Source organism: Monodelphis domestica, chromosome 2 (genome assembly GCF_027887165.1).
Source record: "Monodelphis domestica isolate mMonDom1 chromosome 2, mMonDom1.pri, whole genome shotgun sequence".
NCBI classification, from domain to species: domain Eukaryota; kingdom Metazoa; phylum Chordata; class Mammalia; order Didelphimorphia; family Didelphidae; genus Monodelphis; species Monodelphis domestica.
This window is the reverse complement of record NC_077228.1, coordinates 368,198,605-368,210,950: the sequence shown is the minus strand read 5'-3', so window position 1 is coordinate 368,210,950 and position 12,346 is coordinate 368,198,605. Positions and strand designations below refer to the sequence as shown.

Genomic DNA, 12,346 nt, shown 5'->3' with positions numbered 1-12,346 from the left:
TAATTTTTGCTTCCATAAAAATTGCTACAATATTGGGGCACATGAAGGTTACTGAATGTTACCGTGTGGTAGAAAGGTTGGATATGATGAATACAGAGAAATATGAAAGATCTGCATGAACTCATGTTGAGTGAAGTAAATAGAGCCAAAAAACAATATGCACATTGACAACCTTAATGTAAATGAAAAGAGCAGCCACAAAATAATGGGAAGCAAATGATACTACCTTAAAAGAACTAGTATGACTCTAGAGAAGAAATATGAGGAGACTGAAGGTTCACTGATGTGAACATAATTTTTTCAGATTATTTTGTTGTTTTAATCAGTTTTGCAGATTTTTCTTCTTAATAATTTATTCAATGGAGCTGTACTTGGCAATGGTTCACAGTAAATACTTTAAAATAATCTTTGGGTTCACTTTCTGGGAGGTGGGAAGAGAAAACTGGAAGAAATTTTGGCAATATATGAAAAAAGTATCAATTAAAATATGTTTTTCAAAGTGCTGATATAAAATATTTGCATGTATTGGGATAACCTTTTTTAGTTGAATTATTGACATAATTCCAAATTGCTTTCCAGGATGATTATAACAAGTCACATATTCACCAATAATCAATTAGTATGCCTATCTTTTTGCTCTTCCAGCATTGACTATTCCAATTTTTTATCTTTCTCAATTTGCTAGATGTAATTTAAAGTTACCAACAAGCATTTATTAAGTATCCACCATGTGCTAGACATTATGCTAAGTGTTAGAACCTAAGGGTTGCTATGATTTACATTCTTCTAATTAGCGATGACTCAAAATATGATTGTTAACAATGTGCAATTCTTCCTTTGAGACAACTGTGGTTTTGCATGTTTTCTTTTTTTAGAAAAGTTATTTTGATTATTTATCTAATGTTGAACAGTTCCAGAAAACCTGCTGTTATTTCAACTTAGAACTAATGGATGGCTTTTAAAAAATAAAGTGCCAAGGTCTTTCTGCCAAGATTAAAAAAAATTTTTTTGAGTTGATGTTCAGTATTGACTTTCAGTTATAGTTCTCTTTTTGAATCTATCCTCTTGTTTAGCTGTTAGCATCCTATTTGTCCATTAAAATAATGTTAGTAGAATGCTCTTTCATAGTTTTTGAAAATAATTTATTTTTATGTTCATTAAGAATTAATTTTTATTATAATAATATTAATATTATAATTATATGATACTTGATCCAATTTTCATGTATACTCTAGAGCTTTTCTTTAGTAGTTCTTTTCTACTTCCTTTTTTTGAAAGTACATTATTTTGTATATTTATTTTATCTCTTTTTAGCTTGGATGTGTTCCACTTTTGAATGTATCCCTCTCTTTTGTGTTCTGAGTTTTCTTTGCATATAACTCTATATGGTAGGTTTTGATGTTTCTTTTTTATTTATTCTGGTTTTATCATAATTTTATCTTGTTCATTTACTATTTTGTTGATTTTATTTTTTCTTCTCTTTTTAAAAAATTATTTATTTACTTAAAAATATTTTCCCATTTTTAAATGATTCATTCCCCCCCCTTCCCTTCCTCCTCTCAGAGTTAACAAGCAATTCCACTGACAACCTATTGATACCTATTTCCATATTATTCATTTTTGTTATAGAGTAATCTTTTAAAGCCCAAACTCCAATTCATATACCCATATATATAAGTAATAACTCATATGTTTTCTCTTGTATTTCTATTCCTATAGTTCTTTCTCTCAATGTGGATAGCATTCGTTCACATACATCCTTTAGGGTCCTGGATTATTGCATTGCTACTTGTAGTAAAGTCCTTTGCATTGGATAGTTCCATAATGTTTCACTTTCTGTGTACAATGGTCTCCTGGTTCTGTTCATTTCACTCTGCATCAGTTCATTGAGGTTCTTCCAGTTAGTATAGAAATCCTTCAGATCATCATTCCTTACAACACACTAGTATTCCATTGCTACCCTATGCCGCAATTTGTTCAGTCATTCCCCAATCAAGGGCCACGCCCTCATTCTCCATTTTTTTAGCACTACAAAGAGTGAGACTATGAATATTTTTGTACAAATATTTTTCATTATTATATCTCTGGAGTACAAACTCAGTAGTGATATTGATGAATGAAAGGGCACACAATCTTTTAAAGCTCTTCGGGCATAATTCCAAATTATTTTCCAGAATGGTTGTATTAATTCACAACTCCACCAGCAATGCATTAGTGTCCAAATTTTGCCACATCCCCTCCAACATTTATTAATTTCCTTTACTGTCATATTGGCTAATCTACTAGCTGTGAGGTGGTACCTCGGAATTATTTTGATTATTCCTTTAGGAGGAATTTAGAATATTTTTTCATGTGGTTATTTTTAGTTTTGATTTCTTATTCTGAAAACTGCCTATTCATGTCCCTTGACCATTTGTCAATTAGAGAATGGCTTGATTTCTTGTATAGTTGATTTAATTCCTTATAAATTTGAGAAATTAGACCTTTGTCAGAGCTTTTCATTATAAATTTCCCCAATTTGTTGCTTCCCTTCTAATTTTGGTTGCATTGGTTTTGTTTGTACAAAAACTTTATTTACTATAATAAAATTATTAATTTTTCATTTTGTAATGGTCTTTAACTCTTACTTGACCTTAAATTCCTTCCTTTCCTACTGATCTGACAGGTATACTATTCTATGTTCACCTAATTTGTTTATAATTTCCCTCTTTATATTTAAGTCACTTATCTATTTTGAATTTATCTTGGTACAAGGTGTGAGATGTTGATCTAAACCTAGACTCCCAAACTGTTTTCCAATTATCTCAGAAGGTTTTGTCAAAAAATAGGTTCTTATCCCCAAATATGGGATCTTTGGGTTTATGGAACACGATCTTGGTTTTGTCATTTACTCCAAGTCTATTTCATTGATGCACCATTCTATCGCTTTGCCAGTACCATATTGTTAGATAATCACGGCTTTATAATATAGTTTAAGATGTGGTACTGCTAGGCCTCCAATCCTCACATTTATTTTTCACTAGTTCCATTGAAATTCTTGATATTTTGTTCTTCAAGATGAACTTTGTAATAATCTTTTCTAATTCTATGAAAAGTTTTCTGGTAGTTTGATAGGTATAGCACTGAATAAGTAAAGTAATTTAGATAGGATTTCCATTTTTATTATATTAGCTTGTCCTACCCACGAACAATTGAAGTTTTCCCAATTATTTTGATCTAGTTTTATTTGTGTGAAAATTGTTTTATAGTTATGTTCCTATAATGCCTGAATTTATCTTGGCAAGTAGATTCCCAGTTATTTTATATTGTCTACAGTGATTTTAAATTGAGTTTATCTTTCTAACTTTTGCTGCTGATTTTGTCCTTTTTCTAAAAATAATTTGGGTAAAGGTTTATATCTTTTATTAGTATTTTCAAAGGAGCCATTTTTACTCTGTGTCTTATGTGTATAACATTTTCTTTCCTAATTTATTTATTTCTCTTTTGTGACTATTTCTATTTTGCTTATTTATTGGGTTTCTAGTTTTTAAAAAATACAGATCCAGGTCATTCAATATTTCCTTTTCTAATTTGTTAGCACACAGTTTTAGGGATGCAATTTCCCCCATAAATATTGCTTTAGTTGCATTTCAATAATCTTGATATGCTGTTTTCAATATCATTCTCTTTTTATAGTTATTGTTTCTATGATTTTTTCTTTGACCTTATTTCTTTATTGTTTCAATTTAGGTCTGCATGTCTTATTTGTGTTTTTTGAATTGATTACTATTTTACTAAATTATGGTATATAAAAGATGCATTAAATATTTCTGCTTCTTTAGCATTTATTAGTAATATCTTTGCTTTAACATATAGCCAATTAAATTTTTTATAAAGTGATAAGCAACATATATATTCTTAAGTAGCTACATTAAGAAAGTGCTCAAAAAATTTATCTCTAATTTCTCCAAAAAATTTGTTCAATTTTATATTTAGCTTTGACAAAGATTTGTCTGTTTAATAGTAAAATAATAGTTTCCTACATTTTTGTTACTCTCCATCTTTTTCTGTTATTCAGATAATTTTTCTTTTATGAATTCAGATTCTATGGCATTTGGACGATATTATTTTAATACTGATATCAGTTTGTTGTCTATAGTTATTTTCATATAAGATAATTTACTCTGAAAATCTGTGGTAATTTGGCAATTTTTGGTTGTGCTTCATATAATAGCATGCTTGCATTGCTTGCATTTCTAGATTCACTAGAATTAATATTATTTTGGCCTGTCTTATTTTATTCTGTATTCATCTGTGTTTGAGCTATGTTTCTTATGAAAAAAATTATAAAAGATTGTGAGATCTTTTTTTATATTCAGTTCATCACTCTTTCATTTTTGGGGGTTGTTTAATCTGTTTACATTCATAGTTTTGAGTCAATTTTATATTTTCAATTTATTTTTCTAGTATTGTCTTTTTCTTAATTATTATTTTCTTGTTCGTTTCCATTCCTAAATTAAGACATTACTTTGTCAATTTCCCACAAGCTTTTTCTGCTGACCCTCAAACCTCCTTTTATTTGTCCAATCTTTCCCTAGTTTTGCCACTTTACTAAATTTATTTTAAAATAATCTAATTATTCCTCTTTTCTCCTTTCTCCCCCATTTAGCTAATGGTTAATTCAGCATCTCCCTTCCTCTCCTACCCTATAACATCTCTTATTTGTAAGGTTCTTATTTTTTAGTTCTTTGAGTACCTTTTTCATAAAAAGAACTTCTTTAAATTGTTCTCTTCACTAATTCCTTTCCTTTTCAATCTATTATAAACCTTTATTCTTTGTTTCATGTTCTTTAAACTTATTTATTCCTTTTCTATTTCTTTTGTGTTCCTCATGAGATTAAAGGTACCAATTAAATGTACTATGCTTGATTTTCCTCTTCTAAACAAGTTTCTGTGTTACTGCTTGGTAGATCTTGCTTCCTCACCCCTTTTTCTCTTGCATCTCATTCTTAGAAGCATCAATTCCAAAAAGATATAAAGATATAAGCATTGCTCGTTGGTAGAAATTTCCTTGTATCCCAAATCTGCCTTCCTCATAATTATGTTCTTTCACATTTACCACTGAATCTTCTTTCTGAGTCTTTGACTTGCCACACTTCTAATTTCTCCCAGGAGCATTTCTCCTGAGGCAGGATACTTTTTATAGAGGTACAACTCTTAGAGAAAGTTGGAATGTTATAGTCTTTCATTAAAAATATCAGTCTCTACTAATGTCAGTATTCTTTAGTCTCCTCATCTTCCACTTTCTGTCTCAACTTTTAAAGCACAATACTGTTCTATAATTTAGTTTAACAAATCATCAGGGCTCCTGTAAGGAGAGTTGTCTTATTTAGTCTAGAATATTTTATGCCTTTTCCTCTACTATAACTTCTTTTTCTTTAAATTTCAATTTTATTCTGGGAAGATTTGCATGAACCAATAAAGTTAACAGAACAAGCAGAATAATTTCTACAATAACATGATAAAGATAACTTTGAAAACTTTCAAAACAGACCTTCTTGCATAATTACAATAGTTAATCTCTATACATCCTGTCTTTGAAATCCATGTGCTTGCTTACATAGAGATTATATTTTCTTTCCATTGTTTTCTTTTTCTTCTTAAAGCCTGTCCTTCACTTCATATATTTATATTTCCAAGTAGTAGTTCTCTTTTCTGTTTTTTTTTTTTTGGTAGAGACTTACCACTTTGGATATTCTTTTCACCCCACTCATTATTCCTTTGGAGTAGGCCACAAAATTTGTTATTTATTCCATTTAAATTCTTTTCTCGAGCTTTAGATTCCTTTCTCAAGCCATAATGGAATAGCTTGCCATGTTCATATACTGATCCATTGGGCTTCATGTTTTGTCAGGTACTTGTATTAGAATATTTGTTTTCAGAAATTCAATCTTTTAGAGATACTGTTATTCATCATCTGTTTTTAGTAATCTTCATATTAATTTATCTGCTTATGGTCTAAGATTTTTACTGAATTTTCTTCCTTCTTAAATCGCTGGTGATTTTATTCTTTTTTTTCCTCTTTTTATTCCTCTATTCTCACTTTCTGACTCTTTCCATCTGATGGGGGCTTAGTACTGGTTCAGGATCTCAAAAAAAAAAAAACCTCTTCCTTTAATGTTGTGGAATTCACTTCTCCCTGGCCTTGTCTCATACTCCAAATAACTTCTAATTGATTTAAGTTCAGCTTCCTTCAGGTAGAGGGCAATTACTTACCCATTTTCTCAGTTCTTTTATTTTCTGGTGGTGCTAATTCAATTCCCTGATTTTTGCAATCTTTAGGGAGGGTTCACTGGATGTTTTGAGCTTATTTCTGTCTTCTTTGGATTCTCTTATCTAAAGGATGCCCTAGGCTGAGGTTTGTCACTCTAAGAAGAGTCTTTCTATGCCTCCCTTTCCTCTACATGGCATAGTTCAGACTATTTGATTATTACATCTGTAAGTTGAAATAAGGGCAGGACCTACACACTAACCATAGACATTTTGGCAGTAGTCACAGGGACATTGCTGAGGGTGTCTCAGTGTATTAGCTGGATGCAATTAATGGGTGAGGTCCTGAGTTCCTAATAAATATTTACTGAGTTCCTACCATATGTGGCTCTTGAAACACGACAATTTCTGAAAAGTTAAAGATGTGGGTAACCTAAAAGGCTATGAAGAGACATGTTGTGGGTCCAGGTAGTCTCTGGCATATTTCCAATAATAGCCTAGATCACATAACTTAATTTGTTATTGGAAGAAAAGAAACAAAAGCAGGATTCCTACAGTTACGAGGAGTAAACTATGATTCTAGAACTGAATCTCTATACCATGATGGGAGTATAGGAGATGTAATTTATGAAGATGTCCATCCAATTCCATTTATGATCTGATGATGAAGTGGCATAAAGAATGTCACTGTCAAAATTTTGATCAGAAAAGGAGGGCTAGTAAAGGAGATGGATATCAGATAGACGACCCATAATACTGCTTTTATAACCATGAGATTTAAAAAGACTAGGAGGATCTAATGAGCAATACTTACAAAGGATGAGAAAACACAGATGGATTGAGATGTACAGCATTGGAAGGATGGTGTATTGCCAAAATGAGTGGTAGAAACAGAAAGTGCTAAAGGAATTCCAGGGAAGAGGAGCCTGCTAGAATGATTAGGGGAAAATAATGGAGGAGATAGGTTTTATGTTTTTAGATAAAGGGAATTTTATTTATTTATTTAATTGAAAATTTTTATTTAATGAATTAATTTAGAACGTTTTTCCATGGTTACATGATCCATGTTCTTTCCCTTCCCTCCTCCTAATAAAGGGAAATTTAAAAATAACATTTTCTCCTATGTGTTGTAGAATAGAAAGAACAACAAACTTTCACTGATTTTTTTTCATATTAGTTTATGCCAAAATCAGTTTTTAATACAATAATGTAATTTCAATTTTAACAGAAAAAAATGATCTGGTAAGGACCAAAGTCCTTACAAAATAAAAAGTTTAAAATATAGTTTTTCCTCTTAGCAATTTGATATGTTTGAAAAAAAATTCTTGATTGAGTTCAACTGGCTGACACTTTATTATTCTGAGGGGACTGCCATTTTTATTAAGTAATTAGAAGTAAAGATCTTGAAACTTATAACAGCTGCCAACCCCTCCACATGTTGTAGTTTCATGCCAATCTTCCCACTTTCTCTTTCAGATATAATAAAACAATTTATTTTCAATGAATTAAACAATTTTTAAAAGTTTTTTTTTCCTTGTGGGAGTTCTATGTTTTATTTAGGTTTGCATATACCTAGTGAATGAAGGTTTTACATTAAATTTGCATCAAATCTATCTTTTACCAATTTATTTTTAATTGAAGCTGTCAGTTCCTATGTTGCTTATGATTAAATTTGCTTCCTTAAGTTAAGTACTTGGAGCATTACAAAGAGTCTAGAGAATATTGCAAAGTCTAAATCTGTACTTGAGGACACTATGTCTTAGGGGAAAAAAGGAGTCTGGAAAATGAGGTGGTTTTCTTGAAGTAGACTTTGTGAGCTGTGGAAAAAGATCAGTTTTTGCTAGTAAGAGAAGTTCATACTTAAAACAAACAAACAAACAACCCTTACCTTCTGTCTTAGAATCAATACTACATTCCAAGTCAGAAGAGCAAGGGTTAGGCAATGGGGGTTAGGTGACTTACCCAGGGTCACATAGCTGGGAAGTGTCTGAGGTCAGATTTGAATCTAGGACCTTTTGTCTCTAGATCTGGCTCTCAATCTACTGAGCCATCCAGCTGCCCCCTATACTTTGTTAGAAAATACATTAAGCAACTATTTGCAATAAACAGCTCATTCCATAAAATATTGAAAGCCTGATATAATTATAATAGTTATATATTTTATATATATATAATGATATGTAGTCACCAACATGATGCATGTCAGCAGCAAGAACCCCTTGCCCAACTACCTTCAAATAGCTTTTACTGTGTGCCATATTTCAGAATTAGAGATATTTACGTTGCTTGAGTTTTTGCCCATTGCTAAAATTTGTCCTGTCCTTATTGCTTTTTGATCTCTATTTCTGTATTGATGAGTAGATATTTGTAAAGGAGAGGAATTGGTTTCAGTACATAGAAATGCAAAAAAAATCCTAATCCAAAAGTACCAGACTTTCTACTGTGGGAACTTGACCCAAATGAGAATGAATAATATGGATGTATTGATAACTTTATAAGCTGATCAATAGCAAGGAAGATTAAATTTTATGCATAGATACCATTAATTTCAGGCAACACCTGAGCCATGAACAAAGCAAGTTTAATTGGTGGAAGGAGGCTTGATGAGTAAGATGCAAATTCTTCTAGCTTCTAGCAAATTCTCTCCCTACATTATCATCTTCTGGTCAATTTAAAGGACTCCATCTGCTCATGAGTAAGAGGTAGAGTGAAGGCTTCATTAAGACCTCAAGGAATATTCTGAGGGGTCAAGCTGGAAAAGAGTGACTCTGCCACCATTAAGGAGGAAGTCAGTCAAGAGGGAGTAGATAGTATTTTTCTAACCAAAATGTTTTAATCACTAGAAAATAGCATTAATCCCCAGGATTCTGTTCTGCCTTTTTCTGAACTATTTCCCTTTAAAGACTGATTTAAATTGATTTCACTGGTATGAAAATTATGAGGGATGGGGCATGTCACATTATCGGGATTGGTATGGAGCTCCAAACCTCACTTAGGAACAAATTGCTTGGGCAGATATGAATTTTAAACTTCAACTTGGGTCAGTGGTAATATATTAAAAAAATGGTGGCAAAAATGGGCTTTCTTAAAAGGGTTGCTCTAGGAAAGGAGTAGCTTTTAGAAGTAGTGCAGGTAATTTACCCTTAGATAGGCAATTTATCTCAAGCCCTAACTTGGGATAAACTATAACCCTTGAAACCCCTGTGAGGTTAAATGGATAGAGCTTGTCCATTGTAACAGGAAGAGCAAAAAATGGAAAAAAATTAATCACATAAAAATCAATCAAAAAGACTTCATTCACATAATGGCATGAGTGTGCGATTTAGACTCCAACTAGATAACAAAGAGAATGACTATGACCATTTAGAAATGTAGCTGGGAAATCTTTATTGGTATGGTAACTCTGCATTCTAATTTTTTCCCCCATCATACTTAAGGTGGTTTAATCTTCAAATCTTGGATATTTTCCAACTGCCTACAATGTGTAGTGATAACTTCCTACAGCTCTACTTAAAATCGTATTTCCCTTGGGCAAATCAAACCATGGGCATTTGTTTGTGGTTTAATGCTACATTAGAGTGTGGAAATAGCTCAACATTTTGAGCATGTTCTCCTTCACTCCATAATGATAAAAAACAAACTGCTCTAGGAAAGTCAGGCCAATACCTGAAAGGCAGTTTTGTTTATAGGGAAGAACCTGCCATGAATTTCTTTTTAATGCTTCCAGTGTTTTCCATTTCTCATGTCTGCTTCCTCATTTATGGCACTGAAGTCTTTTGACAGCTTATTGATTTGTAAATTCTTTCTTTCCATCAGACAAAGAAGACTCTTGCCTAAGTGTGGCTCATGTTCCCTGCATGCCTGATACCTGATTGGGGGTAAGGGTGCTGCACTGCTATGGGAAGTTAATTACTGACAATTCAGCTAAGAAAACATTATTAAACAACTACTACATAATATTGTGATAGATGCTTAAATTCTTTGGAGATCTGTATCTATGAGCATTATTTTTGTGGTTTTTCAACCTCAAAAAATGAAGACAGAAGAGAGACAGTATGGTATAATCTATAGAGTGCTGAATGTGGCAGCAGGATGATTTAAGATGAAAATACTACCTCTAAATTCACTAGATATGTGGCCATGGGCAAATCACTTAACCTCACTGTGCCTCATGTTTGCTCACATTTAAAATAGGAAGTTTGGACTAGATGGCCTCTGAGGTCCCTTCCAGCTCTAAGTCTATGATCCTCTTTTTATTGTCTTTTATTTTTTTCTTCATTGTTGCCTCTTCCCCATTTCAGATATCCAGTGTCTTCCTTCTATCTAACCTCTTTCTGATATTAAAATAGGAAAAGATCTATGGCATATAATCTAGTCATTGAATTTTTGATTACACTTTATTGTGTATGTGCTAGTTAATTCATTTTCCAACTCAATCCATTTGCATTTTGAATCTTTAACCTCTCCCTGTAAAATGAAAGGCTTTCCCCAATCAAAACCACATTTAACAACAACAAACAGGGGAATAATAACATTTTCATTTGTGGATTCCTTCCTATCATACTGCTGTAAGGCCAGTCCTGAAGCTAAAGTTAATAGAGGCTTTTTAGGAAGGAAGGAAGGAAAGAAGCAAATATATAGTAGGTATCAACTGTGTATTAGTCACTATGCACTTTACAAATATTATCTCATTTAATCCTCACAGCTATCCTGGAAGTTAGGAGCTATTGTTTTCTTTATTTTACATTTGAGAGAACTGAGTCAGACAGTCACTTACCCAGTATCACAAAAGCTATTAAGTATCTCAGGTCAGATTTAAATTTAGGTCTTCCTGACTCCAAGCCCAGGACTTTATCCACTGTGCTACCTTGCTGCCTTTTAGAGTGACTAGGAATCGTTTATCCCTTGGAGAAAATGTCTTCACTGGCTATAAGCTGAGAAGGTTGACTCTTTATTTCTTTTTGGATTTTGTATAATTTTCATAAAATCCAAGATTTAAAATTTTTTGAGAAAAAATTTTCAGGAAAAGAAACTTGCTAACTCCTCAAATCAAGAAAATGAACTGTTCAGAAAAAGTGTCATAAAGAAACATCAACTGCATCAGAATATCCTAAATGAATTTGGAGATGTATTTGATTGAAATGAAGGATGTTGAACACAGTTATTCTGAATATAAACTCTTATGCCAAAGGGGACTGTCCCCTAATTGGCTTTTTGTCAATGCATCTAGGAAACATTGGTTTTGCTTTCTCTCTTCTTCTATGTCCCTCTTATATCTAACTATTATAGTTTCCTCTTAGAAAAATGCAATATTGTATGCACCTGTAACTAGAAGATCTTTAGAGGTATAAGTTGGTTATGTTAAATGATTCATTGGAGAGAATAGTCTCCCAAAGGACCACAGGAGGGCTTGTGAAGAGTGAATAAAACTTTCTTTGTCTATCAATCAGCAATTTTAAAATTAATCAACCAAAAGCTTAAACATTCCTAATTAACACTAAGTAAGACAGTTCCTAAGTCATTTACTAAAGGTCGGTGACAACCCCAGAGGCAAAGACCATATCCCCAGGCAGTGCTAGGCAAATTTAAAGATTGCAATTGGTTCCTGTAAAGTGGAGGAAGGGATAGGAAGTGATGTGGAAAAAGGACTATAAAAATTTCTGAACTTCTAGTCCAAGGCATTTTCTGCTTGAATCTTTGGCTTGGAGCTTTGGCTGGTGACTTGCCACTTTGAGGTGGCTTTGGACTTGGACCTCATCTTTTTTTTGGGACCTTGGCTCTTGGAGTGCTACTTGGAGGATTGCTCCTGGATCTTCTCATTTGGACTTCATCTTGGGTGAGTGAGTAGCTGGTCTTCCCATTCTGACTTCTGGAGACATTAATTCCAGAGATGCCTCCTTCTCCTGGAGAAGATTGCCTTGCTGGAACCTTTACATAAGACACCACATGGTCCTCTGACTAAGGGTTAATGAGCCCTGCTAAGGCTGAGCTGGACACCAGAACAACATTTAGTGTGATAGGCTAGACATTTTCTCTACTCTGATCTTACATTTCTCTACTTTCACTCCACCTCTTTGTAAATAAAAGCTACTAAAAG

The 12,346-nt window shown here is 32.7% G+C and overlaps 1 long non-coding RNA gene across 1 annotated transcript in view; it reads left to right on the top strand.

Moving 5' to 3' along the window:
* The window catches only part of LOC130457423 (uncharacterized), a 40,369-nt gene that overhangs the window by 23,433 nt on the left and 4,590 nt on the right, over positions 1-12,346 (top strand). The gene's annotated exons all lie outside the window — the stretch shown is intronic.